Raw genomic sequence first — 27,887 nt, forward strand, 5'->3', positions numbered from 1 at the left:
CCGCTGTGCTTTGAGAGGCCAGGACAGAATGTTAGCCTGGGGCTTCTCACAGACAGGAAAAAATACAACAAGATAAAAGGTTATTTTGCAAAAAATATCAGAAAGCAAGAGGGACTGCAGGTCATTCTCACCTGGTCTTCAATATCGGACTCAGGAGCATAATGGCCAGGGTTCTAGAGTAGGTGTCCTGCCCATCAACTCACTCATTCTAGAAAAGGCCTGATATTTGCTGTGTTCGCATCCACCATCATCATCTAGATGCCTTGAGTAGATGCACTGCCACCAATGCTCCTTACTGATATTAGTCTAAATTACTGATACCAAGTGGAAAAGAAAGTCCAAGTGATGTCTTTGACTAAAGAGTGTTCACATGATGTAATTTAACTCTTTCAGGTACTGTCTAAAAGAGCCATGCAGTCTGATAAAATGTCCCCTCTAAATTTGTTTTCTTTGATGCAAAATATTTACTTAAGTGCATTACACTTATGAATTCTTTTGTGTGGCCACACATGTACAATAAATAAATATTTGGGTATTTTCAGGTTGCTACACAGCTGTATAGTTTACAAAGAACATTGGTCTTCCACTTGTATTTTACTCTTATCATCTCTCTCAGAAATATCTCAAAGCATTTTCCACACTTCACTTCATCGCTGACAGATTTATATAAGCCAACATAGTAGCCATTTTGCATTAGGCAAGATCAGGCAAATATTGGGAAGAATAACCTGCTTTTCTTTTGCAGGTGTTAGTTTAAGAAAGAAATTTGAACAAGGTATTATAATAGTTCTTGCTCTTTATCACTTGTAAGATGGTTAAAAGCATTTCAGTTCATCCATTAAAGATCATGACTTCCTCCCTCTGACAAGAAGAGGCTACCTTATTAGCCAGTAGAGCCAGCCTCCTTCCTCTCACCCCTCCCTCAGTAATCCTCCCTCACTTCTAGTTGAAATGAAGGTATTTTCAAGGATGAATTCTACATGACTAACACTAAACCCCAGTCAGCTGTGAGGAATTCAATGCAAAATCCACACATACATGTAATTTATAAGAAAGTTGCATTGTAATCTACCTAATTAACTAACTTTTGTACAAACTGGCTGTAAAACTGGATCCCAAACCATATTTATCGAGATTAATTAAAGAGGAATTATATACTCACATATTTTTATATGTCTATTATTGAAAGATTTGAGTACAAAACTTCCTCAGATGACAGATCTTGTTGGCCCTGGCAGTGTTATCCTGGAAAACTGCCTCACAAAATTTCTCATGTGCATTAAATTATAATGTCAACATTTATCCATTTTTTCAATTAAATGTTTCTTGCCTTGTGCTTTGTATTAATATTTTGCCCTGTAGAAGTGCACAAAAAATCACTTTTACAAATGGTATGTGGCAGAAAGCATTTTCAATAAAAATTGCAATTAGTGTTCAGCGCTCAGAATCTTAATAGAATTATCTGGCAAGTTGATTGTCATGGAACAATAAATCCTAAGGATCTAAATGTAATTGTTAAACTAGGGTTTAAAGCATTGGTAGAACATATGCAACTGAGCTGTGTACTGGAAACCGTTCCTCCTGCACACAGGAAGCTGCTTCAGGCATTGTTTTTGGTATCGTGCAGTTATTTCAACTGACATGCATTTTTTGCTCTGTTAAATTATGTCATAAAACTGGGGGGTAAAGTTGGCAAATGCTTTGGAAGAACTTGTTGTTCATTTATTTATCCCCATATGTGACAGTGCACAGTTTTGCTGCATGTATTCAATACAGTTAAGCACGTTATCGATAAAACAAATAGATTAGATTACTTACAGTGTGGAAACAGGCCCTTCGGCCCAACAAGTCCACACCGACCCGCCGAAGTGCAACCCACCCATACCTCTAACCTAACACTACGGGCAATTTAGCATGGCCAATTCACCTGACCCGCACATCTTTGGACTATGGGAGGAAACCGGAGCACCCGGAGGAAACCCACACAGACACGGGGAGAACATGCAAAGTCCACACAGTCAGTCGCCTGAGGCGGGAATTGAACCCAGGTCTCTGGTGCTATGAGGCAGCAGTGCTAACCACTGTTGCCACCGTGCCGTCCACTAATATTTGGCAATAACACCCAAGCTCAATTCAGAAAATTCTAAGTCCTATTCCGGAGTCTTAAATGACTTTGCCTCTCACAGCATGAAAGAATATTACAGATTCTAGGAATGCGAGCAGAGTAGTTACAATTAGTAACTCTTGGCATAGTCAATGAGATATTCACTCACAGTGATCTGACAGAGTTTAAAAAGTTATGCACTGATTGAAAAGAATCCTTTAAAGACAGTAATCTCCAGATGGCTTCCCACAAGATATGGCCAGGATAGGAAGCAAAACATTAGGTTTTAGAATGTGTGCTTTGCACAGGAAGGAGAGGTTCACATTCTTGTAGTGGGGTACACATTCCAAATCAAGGGAACAATATACCACAGCAGTATCCTCCACCTCTATCAAAATAATTAAAGCATTGCAGGGAGAGAGGTAGCATTGTGGTGCTCTCTTTAAACTAAAAATTGAGATGCCCAAGGTAATGGGGAACACGGGCCCAAATCTCTACAGCACTACAGAATTCAATGAATACATTATGAATTTAAAGCTAGTCTCAGAAATGGTGAGCAAGGCTGCTGTTGTCGATTGCTGTAAAAAGTCATCTGATTCACTAATGCCCCTGAGGGAAGGAAATTTTGCTGGCATTGCAACCTACAGGGATTTCAGGCACACAGCAACATGGTTGACTCTTCTGAAATGGCCCAGCATGCCTCTCAATGCATGAGGCAACAAGTGCTGGACTCCCCAGTGATGCCCACATTCTGTGATACAAAAAAAGGTTCCAAATAGGGTGGTGTGAATGTGGGAAACATTGAGATGTGGTTAAGGAGGTAGGGTACAATGAGTGAAGTTGTTGGAGTAAAAGTAGAAGGTTTCATCAAAATAAAGAATCAGAAAATATGACCAGATCCAAGGTTCATTTAAGCCGGGGAGTGTTAGTGAAACAGAATTTTTTGGAAGAATGTAAAAGTAGACAGGCCATTCTGGAAAGCTTGCACATGACGTACAGCAGCATTCAAGAGGTAAGCAGAAAATCTACTCTTATATTTCGCACATCAATAAAGTACATAAAACCAAAGGTTGGGCACCCTGTTCTAGCCAGCATAACTTTTCCTGCAATTTTCCATTGGCCAAGATTTTGTTGCAAGTATCAAAAGGATGGTTTTCACCATTTGCCTCATATACAGTTGCCCAGAGATATCAATTGTGCTTCTGAGCAGGAATTTCCAATTCTCTCTTGCATGCCTCAATTCAGCAGCTTCTACAGGAGGTAAGCAGGTGAAGGCTCAGGAAAGCTGGTCAGCTGGTCACACAGAATCATCCTCACAGGCAGCACAACAGCAAGCAAAAACAAAACCAGGAAACACGGATTTAAGTCTCTGTACAGGAAGTGAAATAAAGATTGGATTACATTTGGGAGTAAGTGTAAACCACAGAAGGAAACATATTAAAACTATTTTCAGCAAAAGAAACACATTTTAGAGATCCCTGGATCTCATATGAATCTAGCCCATTCATTATTGGAGAGGACTTGGAACTGGATGGGTAACTGCAGACATTCTTACAAAATTGTTCAGTTAAACACAATGCATTTTTAATGCTCATCTTGCTGAAACCTGAGATATAGATGTTATTCTTACAGCTCCAGTCCCTCCTGGAGGGCTGCCTGAGGCACACATTTGGCAGCTTAATGAGCACCATGGAAAGCAGTGCAAATGAGGGTTTCCCCAAGAGCCAAGCTTTACAATGTCCTATGATCTTGTGCAAAGCCACCACTCACCCTACATATTTTGCACAAGAATAAACTGCAGCCTGCGTCTTTATGATCAAATCTCCAAAGTACCTGTTTTACCTGAAAAACCATCCTCTGACCAAGTGATATCAATGAGATTACACAGATTCATTCACAGATATGACGAAAGTCCAATCTTAGGCATGTAAGACATCATTATGATTGAAATTTTTAATACAAAATATGTCACAGTGATTTACAGTTCGCTTTCTACACTAAAATCATACAAAAACAACTGTTATTTTAAGAAAATGTCACAGTTCACACATATAATATGAATATAACACAAAGTTCACGACTCATGCTGTTACTAATGCTTAAAAACATGAACCATCTGTGGCAAGGACAATATATGCTATGGTTGCAAGCCATGATAAGTTGTCATTAGCCTCACAAATGTTAACCTCTCTCTGAGTTTCAAGAAATTGTTGGATTTGCCCGTAAGTATGAATTAAACTCAGCGCAGAAAGTCATGGCTAATATCAAATAATGTAAATATCCTTCAAATGACAAGATTTAATTTCTTGTACTGTCACTTGACCTCACTGACTCTGCAACTGAAGAATTATTTTTGTAGTTTGAGATTTGCTCCCAACATATCCCAGCTTACCTGATTTTTCTATGTCTTTTTTTCTCTGTTATAATCAAATCTGTGTTTCCTTTTTTGTACTCTACATGATTTGACTCGAGTTCAGCCTATTTCATCTTCTGTCTTTCACCTGTTTCTTTCTCTATTCTTAACTCTCATCGATTGGCTGTTAGTTCTACCATTCATTACTGTCCAAAGTACCCATCATCCATTAGCATCTCACACTTGGGTACAAATTACAAAGGCGAAGTATTTAAGTTGAGGAGTAGAGGGAAAAAAATTCAATGGCATGCAGCACAAGTTGCATTGCCCTTGTTAGGTGTTCTGCACCAAGTTTCGAGAAATTTCCGAAAGCATAGATTTTCAAGGTCTCCCATTGTCAGGGACTGCCAATGAAACACTGATCACCAGCACACAACCCAACTCTTTGCTATTCCAAATCAAAGCACTAGCTGATGAAGGCACAGCAGAGTCACAGAGATGAACAGCATGGAAACAGACCCTTCCATCCAGCTCGTTCATGCTGACTCGATTTCTTAAATTGATCTAGTCCCATTTGACAGCAGTTAACCCATATCTGTCTAAACCTCTCCGATTCATCTACCCATCCAGGTGCCTTTTAAATGCTATTATTGTACCAGCCTCCACCACTTCCTCTGGCAGCTCATTCCATACACACACCACCCTGTGTGAAAAACTGCCCTTGAGGTCCCTGTTAAATCTTTCTCCTCTCACCCTAAACCAATGCCCTCTAGTTCTGGATTCCCCCACCCTAGGGAAAATACCTTGTCTATTTATCCTATTTATGTTCTTCATGAGTTTATAATCCTCTATAAGGATCCCCCTCAGCCTCTGAAACTCCAGGCAGAACAGCTCCAGCCTATTCAGCCTCTCCTTCTAGCTCAAACTCTCCAACCCTGGCAACAGCCTTGTAAATCTTTATGAACCCTTTCAAGTTTAACAATATCTTTCCGATGGCAGGGAGACCAGAATTGATTGCAACATTTCATAAGTTGCTTAACCAATATTCTGCACAGCTGCAACATGACACCCCAAGTCCTATGTTAAATGCACTGACCAATAAAGGCAAGTGTACCAAACACCTTCTTCTCTATTCTGTCTACCTGTGATTCCACCTTAAAGGAATTATAAACCTGCACTCCAAAATCTCTTTGGTTGGCAACACTCCCCAGGAGTAAAGTAAAGTCCAGGGTTCATGTAATTCACCACGCACATTGTCAAAAGAATAAGGAACCATCATGTATGCATCACAAACTACAATTGCAGCCTGCATTATTTCACAAATGCAGTTTTTCAGCATCATAATCCAGCCCGAGTAATGATTACATTTATACACTGGGAGAAATTACTCTGCAGATATTTGAGTGGTTTTGAACTGTTTTCTGGTACCCCAACATATCATCAAGAAGACTCTGCACCCCCTCAAGTTTGTCCTGCCATTCACTGAGATCACGGTGGATTGGCTGTTTAATATCCATCTTCATTCGTGTACTTCGACCTTTCACACCATTGCCTCACAAAATCTGTCAATTTTTGTTTTGAAATTGAAAATTTGATATGACAACGTGCCACTCTTTCAAGAGAGATACCACCTTGTGGGGAAAGAAGCATTCCCAAATTTCACTTCTGACAGGATTGGCTGTAACATTGTTTTTGCATTAGGATTCCTGAGAATGGATCATCGTCATAAAATAAGTAACTTCAGTTCTTTCTTCCCAGATACTGCCCAACCTGCTGAATATTTCTGTTTTCAGGTGAGATTATTGAATTTGATTTAAGCTTTTCAGTTCTTTCATGAGCAGTAACTTTTTATTTATCATTATTTATTGGATGTGGGCATTGCAGACAAGGTCACCATTTGTTGCCCTCGACAATAATGAAGAGTACCCACTTTGCCATGCATGAGAAAGTCGGATTACCATCACTGAAGAACATTACTGATGGTTTTTTTTTTACAATGATTGTGTATGGTTGTCCTGGTTATCTTTACTGAGACAAGCTTTAAATGGCAGGTTTTAGGTATTTTCTAACCAACCTGTTCAGAGGCATTGTTACACACCTCTGGCATAGATGGCAAGTGAACTTGGGTGTCCTAGCCCAGAGATAGTGACACTACCACAGCAACACAACAGCCCTTAATGCTAGGTTTGATCAACTGAGTTTGAATTCTGCCAAGAGTGTGGTGCTGGAAAAGCACAACAGGTTAGACAGCATTTGAGGAGCAGGAAAATCGATATTTCGGGCAAAAGCTCTTCATCAGGAATGCTGATGAAGGGCTTTTGCCCGAAACGTCAATGTTCCTGCTCTTCGGATGCTGCCTTTTCCAGCACCACTATCTTGGCTCTAATCTCCAGCATTTGCAGTCCTCATTTTTGCCTGAGTTTGAATTCTACCAGCTGCCATGGTGGGATTTATGCCCATGTCACCAGAGCATTAGTCTGGGCCTCTGGATTACCAGTACAGCCACATTACTTATGAAGCAGCTTCCTGTAATAAGATACCACAAGGCAATTCATGGGTATATGATCAACACATTGGTCATAAGAGGTAGACAATAGACAATAGATGCAGGATAACCATTCTGTCCTTCGATCCTGCACCACCATTCAATATGATCATGGCTGATCATCCTTAATCAGTATCCTGTTCCTGTCTTATCTCCATAACCCTTGATTCCACTATCCTTGAGAGCTCTATCCAACTCTTTCTTAAATGAATCCAGAGACTGGGCCTCCACTGCCCTCTGGGGCAGAGCATTCCACACAGCCACCACTCTCTGGGTGAAGAAGTTTCTCCTCATCTCTGTCCTAAATGGTCTACCCCGTATTTTTAAGCTGTGTCCTCTAGTTCGGCACTCACCCATCAGCGGAAACATGTTTCCTGCCTCCAGAGTGTCCAATCCTTTAATAATCTTATATGTCTCAATTAGATCCCCTCTCAGTCTTCTAAACTCAAGGGTATACAAGCCCTGTCGCTCCAGTCTTTCAGTGTAAGGTAGGTTTTAAACAGCACGCTATAGAAGAAAAACATGATTGAGAGGCAGAGGGATGCATGGAGAGAATAAGAGTTTAGGATGATGGCAGCTGAAAGCTTGGCCAACAATGGTGGAATGATTCACATCAGAAATACTGAGGAGCCTAGAAGTGTATAGAGGCTTGTGTGCCTGGAGGGGACCGGGAGGAGACAGGGAGGGCTGAGGCAATGCATGGATTTAAAAACAAGGCTGAGAATTTTAAAATCAAGGCAATACCTAATCAGGAGCCAGTGTAGGTCAGCAAGGACAAGGTTTCAAGGGAATAGGTCTTGCTGTGAGTTAGCACTTCAGCGTCACAGTGATTCTGGCTCTGAGTAGGTGAATAAGAATGGAACCAGGCAAATGTAGTCCCACCAAGCTAGGTGACAGGAGAGTGGTGGTGGATGAGGATGGCTTGGTCACTGTATGAAAGGCTGTAGGTCTAGGAGGAGGGGTCATTCATTGTGACTCTGATAAGAGATTTTTTTGTCCTTGTGTGAACATGGAAAACCTTACTGGAGGGATTTGATCATGAAGTTTCTGGAGAGATGGATGCAAGTTTACAGAGGGCAACATTTTCAAGAACTTTGGGAGGAAAAGGAGTTTGGAAATGGGCTGACAGTTTGTAATGGCAGGGGAGCTAACATTTGTTTTTTTAAGAAGCATGATGGTGACAGGTTTAAAGGCTACGACACAGTAGGACTGTTTTAGGACGATGCACAGCACATTGAAATGAATAAGTGATGAGTCACAGACGTCACATTGGGTGGGGATTTTTATCAGAACTGCCTAGGATATTGGGTTCAGCAATAAGGGTGAAGGAGGGGGTGTTTGGGTTTCTCCTTAGACAGTGCGTGGAATTTGACCCCTATTACACAGGTGACATTCCACTTCCCAAAAGGAGGAATCTAGCCTTTCCTCCAGATAGCAGCCTCACATGGAAAACTGATGGAGAGCTTGCTTTGCCTCTGTCTTTCCTTACCTTCTCCAGCTCATGTAAAATCACGGCAGAAGCAGAATAAGGTCCTTTCCCAACCATTAATTGGCTACTTAAGGACCTTGATAGATCCAAGACTTGCACAACCCATTGTCCATCTACAAGATTAAGGATGACATGTTGGCTGGAAAGGTAGCAGGCAGAACCCTGTTTTACAATCAAAGTACCCCAGACTTCAAGTACCACAGTGGGACACCTCCAGAGAATATGCAGGTTCAGGGCATGGGGCAACCTCAAAGGAGGTTGGACCCAGGGAGGTAACTGAGAGGAAGAATGTAGCAGAGACAGCTATTTAGATGGTCGCAGTCCTGGCGATAAAGAAACATGGGTTCCTTGCACTTGTTATTGGAGTCGATGGTGGAGGGGACAGGGGATTAATATGACATTTTGCACGAGAGAAAACAAATAAAGGCATCACCTTTACATTTCGACATTTCCATTCCCAGGCTTGAGGTGTTGCAATATGTGCTATCTAATAAAACAAGGATTGCTGAAAATGTTACTTAACGCCACAGGTTCATCCCTAGTGATGTCACTCATCTCGCTGTACTCCCTGGTGCTGCTCACTGTTAAAGGTTATTCTGTTTAAAGCAAACAGGCGAATTGTAACATGTGCCGTGCTGATTCTGTTGCCAGTTGGAGCTATGTGCAATTTGTCTCTGACAGGGTACAGGTATAACCAGGGTTAACAGCCAGGCTCGGACAGGGACTAGAGGGTCAGATATTCCGAGGACAGGTGATCTCTCACAGATTACTGCTCTGTCCATTTTTCTTTATGAAAGAAGAGCTCTGCATTTCTGACAGGAGATTGGGCTGAGGGCTCCCTCAGGAACGCAGACCTATACTTCCACTCTGATCTTTCCTTCGTTACACAAGACTGTCAGAGTAAGCACCCCACCCCCTTTTTCACAGCCGGTGTACTCTGATATTTAAGTATCCTGACAGCCACTTTGATAGCTGCTGTCAAAGGGACAGTGCATCAGTTAAATAGGATGCAAGGTGGGAAGGGTGCCATCCAGGGAGGGGTTAGGGTGCCAGATGGATAACGTACCAGCTGGTTTGGCAATAGCATTCCAGGTGGGTCAAATACCAAGTGGGAAGGAGGTAGGATGCCAACTGGGTAGAGTGCCAGGGTGTTAGGTAGGTGATGCAATGTTTAGGGACGGTTAAGAAATATGAGAAAGATTGGGTCCTGTGGGGGTGGCAGGGAGGATGAGGGGTTGGGTTAACTCAATCGGGAGATTGATAGCATTGGGTCAGTCGTGTTTGCTGTTATGGGTAGCAGAGAGTCAGGTGCAGAGCATTGCTGGGGGTTTTTAGTCCCGGGTGGGAGTCGTATCTCTGGAAGATGTGCTTCAGGGCCTTCTGAGCAAAGTACAGAGTCACTTTAATAGTTACTCAGGAGTTGGACCGCAATAGTGTTTAATAGTCTAACTTTTCCTGAGGAACGATTTTATTCAGTTTCATCAGAGCCCTCCAAAACCTCTGATTTAAATGTTGCCTTTTGTTCTAGGCATAGAGAAATTTCCCAGTGGGAAAATTCAATTTCCTGGAAAATGTCTTTGGAGTGTGCTATGATGGGATTCCACAGGTGCCCATGTGCAATTCCCATCTCTACCGGAATAACTACAACAGTCCAGCATTGGAAAACCTTCCCAAAGGTAAGTTTCTCAAATCTGTTGAATTGAGTTAAACTAAGTGTTAATTAGAAAATTGGTAAAATTATGCAAAATTGATGAAATTGAAAAAAAAATTGCATTTAAAACTTGTCTCATCGTTCAATTTTTTTTTGATTTACAATCTAAATATCTGTTTAAGTTGCTTGGTGCCAAATGTTGTCAAGTAAAGAGCCCCGTGAAGCCCCCAGGATATTCATCCTGCATTAAAGACATGTTGTGCTTGCAGTTTGCTGTCACTGACTGGGAACAATTGTAAAGAAGGACTGGTATCGCAGCAAATGCTCCTAAACTGATGAAACCTTTGAATTGCATCTACTCAGGAGATATAAGTGTTCGCTTTGATTAATGGGAGCTCTGCTCTGGTCCCTGCCTCTTCAAAGTGTGAAGTACTGAAATGCAACTTTACAGAAAGGCTGAGAATGGTAAACAAAGATTCTGCGACAGACAAACTGAAGCCAAGAGCTGGCAGATGTTAATAGGGAGGTGTGTCAGGGAAGAAGTGGAATGGGAGGGAAGGAATGGAGAGGTTAGAGGAGTTGGGTATTATAATAGCAATGGCATTCATGGGCAATTATTCACAGAACCAGGGAAGGGCAGAACATGAAAATAACACTGCAGAAAATACTTTGTTTCCCAGACAATTAGAATTCTATATAGCAAGGTTCAGTCAGAACATGGATGCATGAAATTTTTGTTATTCTTCTTACTCTTTGTTATGTTAGTGGTCAATGTAATTTTGAAAATATATCTTTGCTAATTAACTTACTTTTTGTCCCTTCTATGTTATGTGAGCGGTGAGGTCTTGGTTTTCTCATGAAAATTAGGAAATGTGTTCTTAAGACAATTAGCTGCAAAAATAATGATCTGAAAGGATATTTGTCCAGCAATCGAGGAAATGCGACAGGAGAATTGTGATGCTATCAAGAGAACATATGTCTATTCCTATTTGACTGTTAGGTGCCCAATCTAAATCTAAACACAATTGAATTTGCAAGACAGGATAATTACATTTTACATTGCACAATGTGCAGTTAAGGTAGAGATTTTCAACTTTAAGGTTATGTTAAGTTCATCAAGCAAAAAGGGTCACGTGTCAATGAATTTAAAGGGTCAACTTAATCCTTGCTCCTTTTTCCTGTGGGAATGATAGGGCTGGACATGGCAAGGATTACAGAGAAGGCCTCTACTCCATGATACTTCTGAATTCATGCAAAGGCAGGAACCTGGCTTAAAGAGGCTTTCTTTCTTTTAAGAACACCAAAAATAGAAGCTGTAGTCCTATCAAGCCTGCTGCACCATTACACACAATCATGGCTGATTTTGGATTCAACTACACTTCCTTGCTCGCTCTCCATTTCCTTTGATTCCCTGAGACCAAAGATCTGTGTATCCCTCGCCTTGAGTGCATCCAACAACAGAGATGCCACAATCGACTGAAAGAGGGAATAGATTTTATTTCATTCCTAATTAAACAATTACCCTGTGACCGTATCCCCATTTTTCAAGTTCTCTCACTTGACAAAACAATTTTGATTTCTTAATTACACGATTCCAGCATTTTTCCAACAATTGATTTTAGTCAAATTGGCCTGTGCTGTCTTTCCCCTCTTTCTTCAAAAGTGGTGTAAATGTTTGCCAACTTGCAGTCTGATGGGACTATTCCTGAATACAAGCAACACTGGAAAATCATAATCAGCATATCCACTACTTTTGTGGCTTTTTTGATGACACCATTGTATCATGAATCTAGGAAAGCCAGCAGTCGTCTATGTAATTGTACTAATCAGAGACTTTATCTGGTTTACCAGCAAGGTTCATTGAGCTTCTGGAGATGAGTCACATGGTGAGGAATCAGCAACTCAGTGAAGTTCAATGACGGGGCATCACATCTTTGGGAAAACCAGAACTGGATAAGCAGGCTTTGGTGATCAAGGGATTGAGGGGATGGTAAACACTGGGGGCATAATGCTACTGTGGCAAACCTCTGCACACTGTGGAGTAGCAGCAGCCCATAAAGCAGCAGCCCTCCAGCCACACTCTGAAGCCCACCGGGACATCACTAGCTTTCACTGGTTGATCTCCCCATGTGGTGGTGGCTCCTCCTCCTGCAGTAAAATGGAAACCTTCAGAGATTTCCAGGTGCAGAGGAGCTGCCCAGCTGAAAGTTCAATTTCAGATGAGAAATTACTTTTAACGGATCTGTCTTGTGTTTTAATTGGTCACTTGGGTGGGTGGCCAAGCTACCAGCTTTCCCTGTGGCAAACTGGCATGGTGGAGGGAGGACTTCGGTTTCTTATACTGACGCCCACTCCTCTTTCCTCCAAGCTAATGGCTACCAGGCCTGGAAAATACCCATTCTCTGAATCAGTGAGGAGGTTTATCCCTGTATTTTAATGACTTTGGCCTCATGCGATGACTACAATTTCCAAAAAAACATTCCACTGAAAGTAGTATTTCGTAGAACTACAGACAGAAATTGCTGGAAAGAACTTGGCGGGTTTGGCAGCATCTATGGAGAGAAACAGAGTTCACATTTCGGGTCCAGTGACCCCTGTTCAGATCTGAGCCAGACCCTACTGAGTTTCTCCAGCAATTTCTGTTTATGTTTCAGATGTCCAGCATCGGCAACTGCCCATTTAAACCCGTTCATTAATGTCTCACAAATCTCTGCGCTTAGTGAAAGAATTTTTCTTCAACTTTACGCCAAAAGGATCAAGACTCACGATCACGTGCCTTAGGTTTAATGCTAACACAAAGCCAGAGCTGCTTTATACTGACCCCAGTGTGAGAGGCAAACTGCTGTGAAGGCCTGAAATCGACTTTATTGAGTGAGGGGTCACATTAGGTCTTTAGTTACAGTGGGTTTGAGCAGGTGTGGCTGCATTGCCTGCTATCCACTTCCCCTGAAGGAAAGGAGAACAAGGTGGAATGAATAATTGCCATGACCAGCCCACTATGCATCCCTTCTGGCCTCAATGTCTCTGCTCTGATGATCTGGTGAATGTATGATCTCAAGTGACTTGAGTTTATCTTTTAACATGACTAACCTAATGCTCTAAACTGAACAGTTTATCCAAAATGCATAAATCTGGAGAAATGCCAGACTCAATGATTTAAACTTCCAGAAAGTCAGCTCATGGTGCTATTTAATTCTGCCATTGTGATCTTTCCAGCTGAGTAGTCAATTTGGTCTATCAGCAGCTGGCTCTTTTCTTCAATTCTGTTTGTTTGCACTTGCATAAATGCATCCAACCTTATTATTCACTTCCCTTGGTCATTGAATATAATAAACTGTAACATCTTTAAGTTCTCGAATTACCAGTGGAGCACCTCTGTACAAAACTAAAAATATAAGTTAATAATTTGATGTCAATGATTCCTTTCAGCATACGCTTTTACATTCCTGAAATTTTATTAGAATCCCTTCAATGGAAACAGGCCCTTCAGCCCAACAAGGCCACACCGACCTTCCAAAGAGTAACCCACCCAGATGCATTCTCTATCCTATTATCATATACTTAGCCCTAACTAATGCATCTAACTTAACCTCCCTGAACACTATGGGCAATTTAGCATGGCCGATCCACATAACCTGCACATTTTTGGATTGTGGGAGGAAACCCACACAGACACAGGGAGAATGTGCAAGCTCCATACAGACAGTCGCCCGAGGCTGGAATTGAACCTGTGTCCCTGGTGCTGTGAGGCAACAATGCTAAAACAAACATCTTCAACAAAGAAAAATTATTTCATCTTTAATTCAATTTACTGCAGCATTATAAGGTCTTTCTTTATCCATCATTTGTTGTTATCTCAATAATTAATTTTACTTTTCCCACCACCTGGAACTTGGAATCTGGTGCCATTGCTGTTAGCTGCATTGTTATCACATAAAATCACTGAGAATGTTCAATGGAGAAACAGTTGCTTCAGCCTAACTGGTCCATCCAAACCATATGTTCCACAAAATCCTCCATTCACCTGACTTTATTAACAAAGCATTATAGTCCTGTATCCCTCATCTGCTCTTTTACATATTCCTTAAGTGCATCTATAATATTTACTTCAAATACTTCTTTTAATACAAAGTTCCACATTCGTTAGCTGAGGATTTTTCTCAATTTTTGTTGGAACATATCAGTGATTACTTTGTATTAAATATCACTTTGTATTTGTCTCATCTGAAATTAGAAATATCTTCTTCATGTCAATCCTTCCTATTCTCTTCAATACATTCAAGGTTCGATGATGTCACCTCCCCAGTTTCCCTTTCCTCTCGAACTCCAGCATGCTCAGGCTTTCTTGACAAACTTCATTATTTGAAGTGTAATACAAAACCAAGTTGTTGTGAAACTAGTCCATATTATTAGAGAGAGCTCAGGCTGTCACTTTGCTTTAGTTTGTTCCTCCTGCACACTTCGGTAATGCTATATGCTTTAATACAGTAAGGAACAGAAAAGCTGCTCTAAAAAGCTGCAACGTTACTGGAATGATGGGCTCGAAATTTGATCCTCCAAGTTATTTCATTTTCCACCAAATTTATTGAAGTATAAGTCTTTTTTGGATAGTTCAAAAGCAGCCCTTGAAATTCATGCAAGGAAGGATGGAGTGGCAGATGAGCCCTGTGCTGTTAGGAGATTGGGAGATATAAGCTTTGCTGTAAGACAAAAAAAAACAGAGGATATTAAAAAGGGAAATGAAGTTGTATGGCCCCAATTGCTGACCTTTTCCGGTTTCATTTTGAAATCTGCTGCCTCTAAAAAACACATTGACTGCTTAGGACAGTAATTGAGTTCATGTACTGAAGAACAAATAGCTCGCTGCTTCAAAGCAGGATCGCTTCAGCAGCATTATTTTACTGCTCCTGGTATCTTAAAAATACAAGCTTCTGGTTCATCGACATGGAGGAAAAAAAGTCTTCTTCATCCGAAATGACAACATTATGCAGAAACATCAGAATAGAAGAATGTGTGTCTGAGTGAAAGAGCAAGTGAGAAAAAGAGTGAGAGACAGAGGCGGGGCAAACTCAAACACTACAATGGTAATTAGTCATTTTGCTTTGTCTTATCAATATTTATCACTTTACTCTTCATAAAGTCTTGTGATTTCCAGCAGGATTAAGAAAATATTTCAAAGGAACAAGTATGCTTTATCCCAGAGATTTGCACAGTACACTACCATTTGTCACCCCCATGTTTCAGAGTGAATGAATCTCCTCAATATACTTCAAAGAATTATTCATCAGAATAAATATTTCTGTTCTGTAATCAATATAAATGGATAAGCTTTTCATATGGATCAAATATACAATGGCTCAGTGGTCAGCACTGCAGCCTCACAGCACCAGGGACCCGGGTTCGAATTCCAACCTCGGATGATCGTCTGTGTGGAGTTTGCACATTCTCCCCATGTCTGCATGGGTTTCCTCCGGGTGCTCCAGTTTCCTCCCGATGTGCAGGTCAGGTGAATTGGCCATGCTAAATTGCCCATAGTGTTAGGTGCATTAGTCAGAGGGAAATGAGTCTGGGTGGGTTACTCTTGGGAGGGTCGGTGTGGACTTGTTGGGCCGAAGGGCCTGTTTCCACACTGTAGGGAATCTAATCTAAAAATATCTGTGAGAATCAAATGCAGGCTCATGGATTATTTTCTGGCTCATACTGTTGCAGTAATTGCTGAGACCTGTGACAGAGGGACACACAGACACAAAAAGACATGGGCACAGATTACTGTTGGCAGACAATGGCAACCCTGGGCAAAGGCAGGCAATTTCTTCCTCATTTATTTTTAAACCAAACAGTTTATGAATTTCAAAGCAAATCATGTCCTTTTTTTTGAAGACAACATGATGGTGGTGGGGGGCGGGGGGGGGGGGGGGGGAGAGATTACACCAAAAAAGAATGAAAATAGGTTAGTGGTGAGCAGGCAACAGGCTTCTCTCATCTTTCTGAGCAAGCTGGAATGGTGAGGTGGAGAAAACAGCTGAAATTTGGCCAACAGGACAGGGCGGTATACTGGTTGCAACTCTGAAGAGAGGGAAAGTGAAAGGTGCAACAAAGGAAGCAAAAGAGTTAAGAGAAGCACAAATAATTCAGAGCGGGTGGCAAATGAGCAACTGAGGTGTGGAGCGCGGGGGTTTATTCTCCATCTTCCTACATGAAACAAAGCAGCAGACAGACTAGTTAATAATTATCAAACAATGGTTTGAAGACTGCACTCTAATCACAGGATTTAATGAATGAATATAATCGACTCAAAACTCTTGCAGTTATCACAACATCACCTGACCTTTTGATTACATCGTGAACCCCTGATGATTCGCACACATTCATTAAACTTCTAGCATGAGATTTGGAGTGTTCAGTGAAATGCAAATTCCTAGCATCTGGTCTCAGGACAGTTCACCTAAAAGCACTCTGAATGAATACATCTTAGCCACATCAAAACACTTAAATAAGAATTACGTAGATACATAGAAATGAAAGGCAAAACTACTGAGATAACCATGTATGGAATTAAATGATGCCAAATCCGCTGCAGATTGAATATCGCAGCAATTTGGTTTTCAGACTGCATAATATATTTTGAGAAGATGGTCTCTGATCCTCATTAAAGTTAAGATGCAAATTACACAAGTGATATCTTAGAACAAAATAGTGACTTTTGGTTAAAAAAAATGCAGGATACAATTACAGAGAGAATAGCTACACAAAGCAATAACTGTGCTTGCATCAAAAATGATGAGCCCATGTCGCATTGGCATAGACACGGGAAACAGAAGATCCTATACAAAAGAAGAGCACAGCAATCCTGTAATATGGTAATTTATTTAAAAATACTGAATGTTTGAGTTCCAACATGTAATTACCTATCATTTATTCTAGACAAGACTGTCAGCTGCTAGATGGAAAAGCTTAAAAAATTTTCCACTGGCAAAAATACTTCACAATGATTGCAGCTTATCATCTGATAAATGATTCCTCTCTCTCCTCTCACTGACAACCTTCCCATGTTCATTGGAACCTTTCCGGACCATGTTTTATTTTCATTACTTGAATCATTTTTCTTCGAAATTCACCTTGGATGTACATCATAAACTACACAGACTAGGTGGACTGAATGCCTTGTTTCTGGATTGTATATGTTATATGTAAGCAGTCACTTTATACACTTATCCATGCAACCTGCCTGGGCTGAAATCTAAATGTAGAAATTCTGGTCTGAGAAGTACATGTACTTAAAACGGTCATATTCCCGTGTGTGTTATTTGTGTACAGGTGTTGGACTGTTTATTCTGCAAAGATCAGGCTGAAAGGAATCAAACAGAGAGCCCAATTAAAAAAAAAACAGGCCTTCCCCCCTGAACCAGGGCATGGCCCACTGGAGAGAGCTCATGGTGAACCTACACATTTTAATTAGCAAAGACATGTCAATGCAGTTTCTCATAGTACCATGGACATGTGCTATTGCTCCTATTTACACAAAGGAAGTAGAAGCAATTTTAGACAAGTTACTCGTTTAAGTTGCTTCACCTTCTTTCCTGACTTCCCCAAGCACATTGGCCCTGACTGTGAGTCAATGGGTTCTGACTGAGTATATAACTGAGGCTGAAATGTTAGTGCAGCAAGAAAGGTAGAACATATTTCCCAAAGCCCATTCTTTTGATCAGACATTAAAACTGAGGATCAGACATTAAAACTGAGGTCTCACCAATATCCTGATGCAAACAGGAAGGTGAATTTCTGATGCCTGAGCATAATGGAAGCTTGAAAACATATATCGGGACTCTTCTTAGATTAACTACTAGGTATAGACTCTTGTGGAACTGACAGGAGGTTTGGCCAGTTGTATGCTTTCCCTCAGGATCAAGGACCTGGAGGATATAAGAGCCCAACAACCATTGCCAACAAATCAAAGGCCGATTGTGTCTACTGAATGACAGTCCTGTGACAGGCCTCAAAGGGAGTGTCAATGATTTACAAAGTGTCTGAGGGGTGGCGGGAATGTCCTATAAGGAGACTGGGCTGGTATTCTCCAGATTTTAGAAGAATGTGAGGCCATTCTTAGAGAAGCATTCAAAATTCTTACTGGGCTCGATGTGGAAGTTGCAGAAAGGAAGATTCCCCTGGTTAGGATGTCTGGATCAAGGGGGCATAGTGTCAGAATAAGGGGCAAGCTATTTCTGACAGAGACAAAGAGGAATTTCTCCGCTCAGAGGATGCTGAATATTTGGAGTTCTTTATCTCAGAGACCTGTGGAAGCTCATCCACAGAGTATGTTCATGACTGTGTTCAACAGACTTCTGGATATTAAAGAATAAAGGGATATGGAGATAATGGAGGAAAATAGCACTGAGGTAGAAGACCTGGCATCATCTGGATGAATGAGAGAGCAGGGTTGTGAGGTTAATTGCTCTGCTCTTGCTCCTACTTCCTATAAGGTGGACAATATCTGAGGTCTATAATCATTGCTAGATCCCAGGCCAGACATATGTGATGGTAAGAAGGATTACAAAGGGGGAGTAAGAGTGATGGATGATGCCAGGAAGGAAGCTCTCATGTTTGTTCTCTCCATCATGTACTGAGTAACATTGAAGAAGGGAACTCCACTTCCTGAACACTGCCCTCTCTAAGGAGCCTGCAATGGGGATTAGTCATCATGATCCTGGCACGGTGTATCCTCCCTTGCCCTTTGCTCTGTTAACACTAGCAGGATCAGGATGACGCCCACAAATGGCAATGAATTAGATGGCAGCAGGGATATCACATTAAAACTGATGGGTAAGAGACCAAGGAACAATAGTTCTCTTGCAAAATAGTCTATTAAAACCTATTTCAGGAGAAAGTGAGGACTCCAGACGCTGGAGATCAGAATCGAAAAATGTGGCGCTGGAAAGGCGCAGCAGGTCAGACATTTTGGGCATAAGCCCTTCATCAGGAACTATCCAACCTCAGCTGCTGAACAATTGTACCAAAAACATTTCAGAAGACTTTATTAATTAACAACAAGTTTGGTAAAGGTGCAAGATTGGGTATGGCACCTTAGAATGGCTGGGAGTCTTAATATAATTCTCGATAATGAACCAACTGCATTGAGTAGAGAGAAATCAAACACACAGATGGCTCCGATTGCCATGTACTTTGTATGGCATGATACAATATTCCCAGAACAACTGGAAAGCAACATTCTGAATTTCAAATGGTTGTACTTTCTTAGAAGCCTGCCTGTTATCTATCACGAGATGTCACACTTGATAGAATCAGGCTTATGCCATCAACAGAATGAACTCAGGTGAGATCCATATTGAGAGAGAACTTTTCAGTGTCTAAAATTAGGGTGAAAAATGACAGGAACTAATTTTGTTCCACAAAGCTACACAGTATGAATAACGCAATAATCAACCATTATTAAATTACTTGTAATTAAGAGTTTAATTCCATCATTCACAACATAACTTAAACATAATTTAATTTGCATGTAAGGATTGCATTTCACTTTCTATCACTAGGACAAGGCTTTCTTAGCTCTTATTTATGGGCCTCTCTATCAATACCCAAATCAAATACTCTCCTGTCTCTATGTATAGTTAAAGAATCTAGCACTGTCCTCATAATGAAACAAAGTTTTAATTCCGTAATTAGTTATTAAATTATGCATAAATATAAATTGTTTGTTGGATTCATATGAACCTACACTCCTCACCTGTTAAAGTGTTCATCAATGTTTGTCTGTTATTCACACTGGATCCAAATCAGTGGGCGAATTCAGTTCTCAGTTTTGATTGCTTCAGCAGCTAGTAGTTATCTCATTTCAGGATTTTCTCAGACACTTGTTTTTCTCTGAGTTTTATTCTTTAGCTTTTGAAGTGAATTGCCTGCACAGGTACTTACTGAGATGGACATACTTAAGAGCTTTTAAGTAATTATGCAGAATATACAGCAGGCTGTGGTAACAGCCTGGAAATGGTTGGAGCCAAGTGGTTTTTGTGCATTATTTCAAATGTAACTTGATGCATCCAAAGTGCTCTTTGCAAATCTTATGTTTGCTAATCTATAATCCCCCTGTCGAGATTATGTCTGAACATATGTGAAATTCATTGCAGAAATGTTTCAGGAGCTCAATCTGCTGTCACTATCAGTTGTTATGCATTTAGCAATCTACAACTTCTCTACCATTCCATGACATGATTATTGGAAACTTACAGAATGTAAAGCTATAGGTGGCATTTTGACATCTCTTTCAGGTTCATAGCGTGTGAAAATCTGTCTCTCAGAACTGCTGCTTGATCCTCGGTAAAGCTACAACCCTTACTGCAAATAAAATGACTGCTGCTCCTGAAGCAGTTACACCACCAGCTGACTGCTACAACTCTATACCTTGCTGGAAATGGAATTCCACACGATAATGAAACCAATTGCACAGACTCAAACACTTGAAACGATACATCAAGAGTATCTTTTGTTGCTTTACTACAGGCACATTTTAGCACTTGGATTAAAAATACTCATAACAGAAACTGTCCCTGTCTTCACATTCTCTCAGGGTAAGGCACTGGCAACAGAGAAGCACAAGGCTTTCTGCAGCACAACCACTGACCAACACAGGACCTTGCTTTAGCTCAAAAGCCAATGTTTCATAAGCAAGGGTGGTGAATGAAGTTGGGCTGCCAGGCGAGAGGGGGAGAGAGTCTGGCATAGCAGCGGGCGGGAAGGTTGGGTGTGCTGCGGGTGAGGCAAACTGGGAGGGGGTGAATGGGGGCTGATTGGTGAGACGAGGTGGGATGGCGAGAGACTGCAAAGGCAAAGAAAATGACTGCAAAAGCAAAGAAAGATTGCAAGGGGAAAAGGATTTGCAAAAGGAGGAGCTGGGAGGAGCACTACAAAAAAGGAAGATAAAAGCGTGAGAAGAGAGCTCATTCAGAACAAAAGGCGCCACATGAATGCTAATGATCACCTTTACACATTTACAAATGTTATGAGAGATGTGCTGACTTCCGAAGTATTCAGGAGTGATTAAAATGAATCATGATGTTAAAGAAAAGCTACTTAAATGTTTTTGATGGTAAATTATAACTGCCTCTGTCATAAAAACTCTTAAATTGCACCTTTTGATGTCAAATGATATGATTGAAAGTTTTGAGTGTGTTTGAAAGCAAGAACGATATTAACATTTTCTGGGCAGGGTGGGTCATTAATAGTCAACAATAGTCAACAGGTGAGTCCAGAACAAGGAGGCATTGGCGAAAGGATTAGGAGTCACCTTTGAGGACAGAGATCAGGTGAAATCTTTTCTCTCAAAGGGTTGTCCAACTTTGGAACTCTCTTGCTCAGAATGAAGATGAGATAATTGTACATTTTTAAAGTGGAAGTAGATAGATTCTGTTGGACAATGGAAATTTAATATTATTCAGAGTAATTGGAAATGTGGAATCCAAAACACAAACTGACCATCAACAATCTTATCAAATAGTACAACAGGCTCAAGGGAAGAAATTACCTTATTCTGGTCATAATTTATATGCTCCCAAATTTGTATCTATTTTAAAACAACAAAGCATATCAACATGCATCTCTACCACCATGCACCAAAACAACAGTGCAACTACAGTTTAGTATCTATGTTCAAGCCAACATACAAAGGAAATTTGGGTGTGACTTAAATACATGTTTAGAACATGTTCAAATGGTCTTGACAAAATCTCTCTTGAAAGTCTTTGCTGTTCATCAGGATAGGCTGAGACTTATTTCACTGGAGCATAGGAGATTGAGAGGTGACCTTCTGGGAGTTTATAAGATAATAAGGGGTATAGATAGAGTTAATAGGAGTTGTCTTTTTCGTAGGATGGGGGAATTTCAAGGCTAGGAGAGAGAGCAGAGAGATTTAAAAAAAGACACAAGGAACAAATGTTTTACATAAAGGTTGTTTCATGTGTGGAATGAACTTCCTGAGGAAGTGGTGGATGCGGGTACAGTTACAATGTTTAAAAGATGTTTAGTTAATTAAATGAATAGGCAGGCAGGTGGGACTAATGTCATTTGGCATTATAGTAGTCATGGTAGGGTCTGTTTCCGGGCTGCATGACACTATGACATACTCCCCAACAATGCTCTCCCCTCCTAAAGAATGGAGAATATTTTGCTGTATTTATGTTTGCTTGTGAACACACGGACTCCGAACTACATTCCAACCAACAAAATTTGGCCTCATTTCCCCTCCCCCCACCTTGTCTCAGTCGGTTCCCTCAACTCAGCACCACCCTCCTAACCTGCAATCTCCTTCCTGACCTCTCCGCCCCCACCCCACTCCGGCCTATCACCCTCACCTTGACCTCCTTCCACCTATCCCACCTCCATCGCCCCTCCCCCAAGTCCCTCCTCCCTACCTTTTATCTTAGCCTGCTTGGCTACTCTCTCTCATTCCTGATGAAGGGCTTATGCTTGAAACGTCGAATTCCCTATTCCTGAGATGCTGCCTGGCCTGTTGTGCTTTGACCAGCAACACATTTTCAGCTGTAATCTCCAGCATCTGCAGACCTCATTTTTTACTCAAAGATTTTAACCTACTGCGAATCCTCTTGCAAGGATGCCTTCCTTGAAGAAGCTCTCTTCCTCCCTCTACAAGGATTTCAGTGAGTCTCTCTCTCACTGCACCCCCCAGGTCATCTCCTCTGCACAGAAACTCTTCAGCCACGTTCTCAAACAGACTCGCTACCACAGCCACATCTCCTTCCTCAACACCTGCCTAAGGAACCGACTGATACCACACGGACTCCGAACTACATTCCAACCAACAAAATTTGGCCTCATTTCCCCTCCCCCCACCTTGTCTCAGTCGGTTCCCTCAACTCAACACCACCCTCCTAACCTGCAATCTCCTTCCTGACCTCTCCGCCCCCACCCCACTCCGGCCTATCACCCTCACCTTGACCTCCTTCCACCTATCCCACCTCCATCGCCCGTCCCCCAAGTCCCTCCTCCCTACCTTTTATCTTAGCCTGCTTGGCTACTCTCTCTCATTCCTGATGAAGGGCTTATGCTCGAAACGTCGAATTCCGTATTCCTGAGATGCTGCCTGACCTGCTGTGCTTTGACCAGCAACACATTTTCAGCTGTGATCTCCAGCATCTGCAGACCTCATTTTTTGCTTGTGAACAGTCTACAAACTTACACCTAAAGTTTGTACATGCACCTTAAAGACAGACCAGGGCCAGGAGTCAAATTTCTGATGTTTTATGTCTTCATTGGAAAGGAAAAGGTGCAAATGGGTGGCTGATCTGCGACAACACAATCACCTCACCAAAATTTAGATTTCTCCTTGTTATCTTAATTCAGTCAAGTCACTTCAGGCCAAATGTATTAACCAGATTGGCTCAGATACATACGTTGAGCATTATATTATTCCAGTGCGTTACTAACTAGAAGAGAAGAGCAAAGAACTACTTGATCAATGAGCACAGTAGAAGTACATACTGTACTCACAGCATCTCTTCCATTAAAGCAATGGAAGCTGCAGGTAAACTCAACCACTCACACACCAACCTGCACTGACAGAGAAGTGCAAATCCAGGCACTGCTGCAAAACCTCAGCAGTTCTGACGGCATCTGTGGAGAGAAATCAGTTATTGCCTCAGGTCCGGTGACCACAGCATCTGTGGAGAGAAGTCAGTGGTAATGTTTCATGTCCACTGACCTTCCTTCAGAGCTGAGGTTCTGAGAAGATGCTGCCAGACCTGCTGAGATTTTCCAGCAGTTTCTGGTTTTGTTTCAGATTTCCAACATTTGCAGTTCTTCTGGTTATTATTTGTCACAGAGTGGTATGTGGTGTACTTTAATATGATTGCACTTTTCTAAATGTCATATGTAGGAACCAATGTTTGGAAACGTTCCTATTTAGCTCTTAGGAATACTTCTTAGATTTATGAGAGGACATGATCAATAAACAGACAAATTCTACAAGAAAGCAGTGCAATCATTTCCCTCTTGACTATTTACAAATTTGTTGATTTAGTGTGAGATTTTGCATCAAACATAATTTGAATTCAAAGAAATGTTTTGTTATTATTAGGAGTGTAAATTGTATTGTTTTCCTAACAAACAAAGTTGAAAGGAAATGCAGTGACAAAGCAGTTGTCACTCTCGATTTGAATAGAATCTTTTGAAAAACTATTTCCATCTTCACACAAAACGAAATTATTCATGAGATGCAATCTTCACTGGCTATTTATTGACCAACCCTAAATTCCCAAAAGGGCAGTTAAGGGTTAACGACAATGCGGTCAGTCGGGAGTCACATGTAGGCCAGACCAAGTAAGGATGACAGTTTCCTTCTCTGAACGATATTAATGAACCAGGTGGTTTTTTACAACAATAGACAGTGGTTACACAGTCATCATTTTATTCTGATGTTTTCATTTCACTACATGTAGTAGTGGGATTCGAACCCCTGTCCCAGAACAGTAGCCTGGGGTTCCAGATTACTAATTCAATAATATTGCCACTTCCACAAATCATCACACAATTTTTATTAAGTTGGAGAGGGTTTGAATTATATGTGACGGCGGATAGGCTGGGACCTTACCCACTGGAGCATTGGAGGTTGAGGGGTGACCTTAACGAAGTTTATAAAATCATGAGGGGCATAGTTAAGGTGGATAGCAAAGGTCTTTTCCATTGGTGGGAGAGATCAAAACTAGGGAACATACTTTTAAGGTGAGAGGGATGAGGTTTGAAAGGGCCCTGTGGGGCAACATTTTCACACACAGAATGGTTAGTATATGGAATGAGCTGCCGGAGGAGGTGTTAGATGCAACTATGTTACAGCATTTCAAAGATATTTGGGTAGTAACATGAATAGGAAAGATTTAGAGGGATATGGGCCAAACCCAGGCAAATGGGACTAGTTTAGTTTGGCAAACCTGGCCGGTATGTCCGAGTTGGACCAAAAGGTCTGTTTCTGTGCTGTAGGGTGGCATGGTGGCTCAGTGGTTTGCACTGCTGCCTCACAGTACCAAAGATCCAGGTTCAATTCCAGCCTCAGGTGATTGTCTGTATTGAATTCCCACATTCTCCCCATATCTGTGTGGGTTTCCTCCCATAATCCAAAGATGTGCAGACTATTTGGATTAGACATATTAAATTGTCCATAATGCCCAGAGATGTGAAGGTTAAATGGACGTGCCATGGCAGGTACAGGATGGAACGCCTGTGTCTTAATGGGCCAAATGGCCTGCTTCCACACTGTAGGGATTTTATGACACATAACTCGATGATTCTGTTTAATTACTTGGAACTTTGAATAATGTAAATACAATTTCATTACAAGTTATTTATTATACATTAGCACAACATCACAGCAATTAAAACCAGAGCTGGAACAAACACTTTTGCTTCAAAGTCAACTGACCAATGGCTTACAAAAGGGGACTGAAAAAAAGATGTAGGATACTTGACATCTGAAATGAAAAACAGATAAGATGATACACACACTACAGGTTACCACGAGCAGAAAAATACAAGTAAGCAAATATCAATATTAATGAGCAACGTTCCTATGTAAAGCATTAACCTATTCTCCCCTTCCATTTGCTGACAAACAAGTTGGGCTTTTCCAACAGTTTATTGTAAAGAATGGATTTAACCTGTATATACATCCCATACATCTCTACTCAGAAGATCTGAATGTGTTTCATAGTCAACAAATTATTTTATGAATTATTTCATTATTGTTGAATTTGGCTGCCATGGGAAATCCTGGTTTATAATAACTATTTACGGAACTTATTCCAATTCGTTGGAATTGGAGAGACCCAATATGGAATCAAAAAGATTTCACTGTCACACCTCTTCCACTGAAGTGCACCTTGATGAAACCTTTCTCTGATCTTCAATATGATAATTGGTTGCCATTATTACCCTTCATTTCCATTGCTATCTTTGCCCCTTCACATGTTTAATGACGTTTGCTAAGATACACTTGTAAAACCATATCTCTATCCTCAGCACCTGACTATAATTCTGACTCAATTCCAAATCAACTCCTTGGTAGATTTTATCCTTTTTGTTTCAAATATAGCCTCATTGATAGCTCAACAAATTCAATTCTCAAATTACCAGAGGAATCCTCCCACTCCATGTTGTGTCACTGTTTATTAGATTTTGTCTTGTGCTAACATTAAATCTGCCAATCATCTTCAGCTGTCTTCCACTTAAAGGCTTTACTCATTGTTCGATTTCTTTTCCTGTGTCATTTTTAAAAATCTGTCGCCCTGTTTTAAAAAGCTGCTCCCTGGTCCTCGACACCGAAACATTGGTTGCTGATTTTCTACAGAATAATTTTGTGGTTTGAATGATTGTAGATTTTTCTGTTTTCATTTTTAGGCTCATTTGAGAAGATGGTGACCAAGAATTCACTCAATCTGCGTGCTGTTTGCCAAGTTATGACATCTGTACGTGTACCGGAAGATAGAAGTATTGCTTCCACTGCATTCCAACTGATTGAAGGCAATAGTCTACAGGATCAGGAGATTTCATGTTTCCTTAGAACAGGCCCATCAGAAAAACACATACACCAAATATTGAGGCACTGTGTTTGGAGAAATGAATTTGTAATTACACTGTATACTTGGGGCTTGTCATAGTCATGTGATCTCTGCTGTAACTTCCTTTAACTTTGGAAGGAGTTGCGTTTAAACATATTAAATGACTTCAAAGACATGATCTAGTGAAGTATTTGTTACAAATGTCAGAAGCTGAGGAAGATCATTGAGATTAATGGTCACCACCAAGTATAAGCAAAAGTGTTTGTTCACTCCTGGGCAGAAAATTACATGATTTAGTCACACTCTGGGCTATGGGTTTATGTGCAATACTCTGGGGAGATTCATTCTTATATGGCAATACTATAGCTTTAAGAGGTGCACTTTATCTTTTTTTATGAAGGGACATTGAGACAGAGGTACCAAGCTGTTTCTTTCAAGCCAATGAATTAAACAGCTTGTGAGGCCCTGGGTTTTGTTTTAAAGTTAGAACAATAGAAGCAGCAGGAATGGATGGGGTCAAGCTCCCATAGAATCAAGGTTTTAGTTTTGCTTTCAGTAGCTGGGATTTCAAAGTCGTCTGTGGAAGCTGCCATACATCTCTCTCAGCCACAGCATAAAAGCTGGAATTCTCTCTCTCTGCCATTCGTTGGATGTTTTGTTTTTCTCCTGGACTGGAGAAACATCGCATGTGAGACAATCTATTTTACTGAGTTTGTCTTTGCCAATGGTGTATTGATGGGATGTTATTATATTGGAACACTTGCTTTAACACTATTGGAAAACTTAACAGAATAATAGATTATTTAAGTCATACAAATTATTTTTCCCTTTGCTTATAATTTAAGATTGTATGGTAAGAATAAAATGAGTCTTACTCGAAGCTGAGTAGTGTGACCAATCAAATTAAATCTGGAACATAGCACCTTACACTTGCCTGTAAATAAAAGAAAACTTAGGGTTGACGCTATCTCCTTGATATATTTGGAGGGGGTTTGGTCTGATCCATAACAAACTGGGTGTCATCCAGGATTTGGGATTGGAACCCAGGATCTCTTGCACAAATCACACTGATGACAAATTAAGCAAGAACTCTGCTAGATAGTTCATGAATCCAACAAATCATTGCACCATTTTCACATCTATTGGTCAGTGTATCCCTGCTATATCC

At 40.9% G+C, this 27,887-nt stretch overlaps 1 protein-coding gene and 1 long non-coding RNA gene across 2 annotated transcripts in view; one reads left to right on the forward strand and one right to left on the reverse strand.

The window, feature by feature from the left end:
- Positions 1-27,887, reverse strand: part of si:dkeyp-14d3.1 (transmembrane protein 132C) — a 1,122,524-nt gene that overhangs the window by 257,994 nt on the left and 836,643 nt on the right. The gene's annotated exons all lie outside the window — the stretch shown is intronic.
- Positions 6,214-26,894, forward strand: LOC132827145 (uncharacterized). Its single transcript, XR_009645979.1, has 3 exons — positions 6,214-6,250; positions 10,020-10,167; positions 26,559-26,894. It is a non-coding gene; the product is annotated as an uncharacterized LOC132827145 (long non-coding RNA).

The sequence above is a fragment of the Hemiscyllium ocellatum genome, chromosome 24 (assembly GCF_020745735.1).
Source record: "Hemiscyllium ocellatum isolate sHemOce1 chromosome 24, sHemOce1.pat.X.cur, whole genome shotgun sequence".
Lineage (NCBI taxonomy): Eukaryota > Metazoa > Chordata > Chondrichthyes > Orectolobiformes > Hemiscylliidae > Hemiscyllium > Hemiscyllium ocellatum.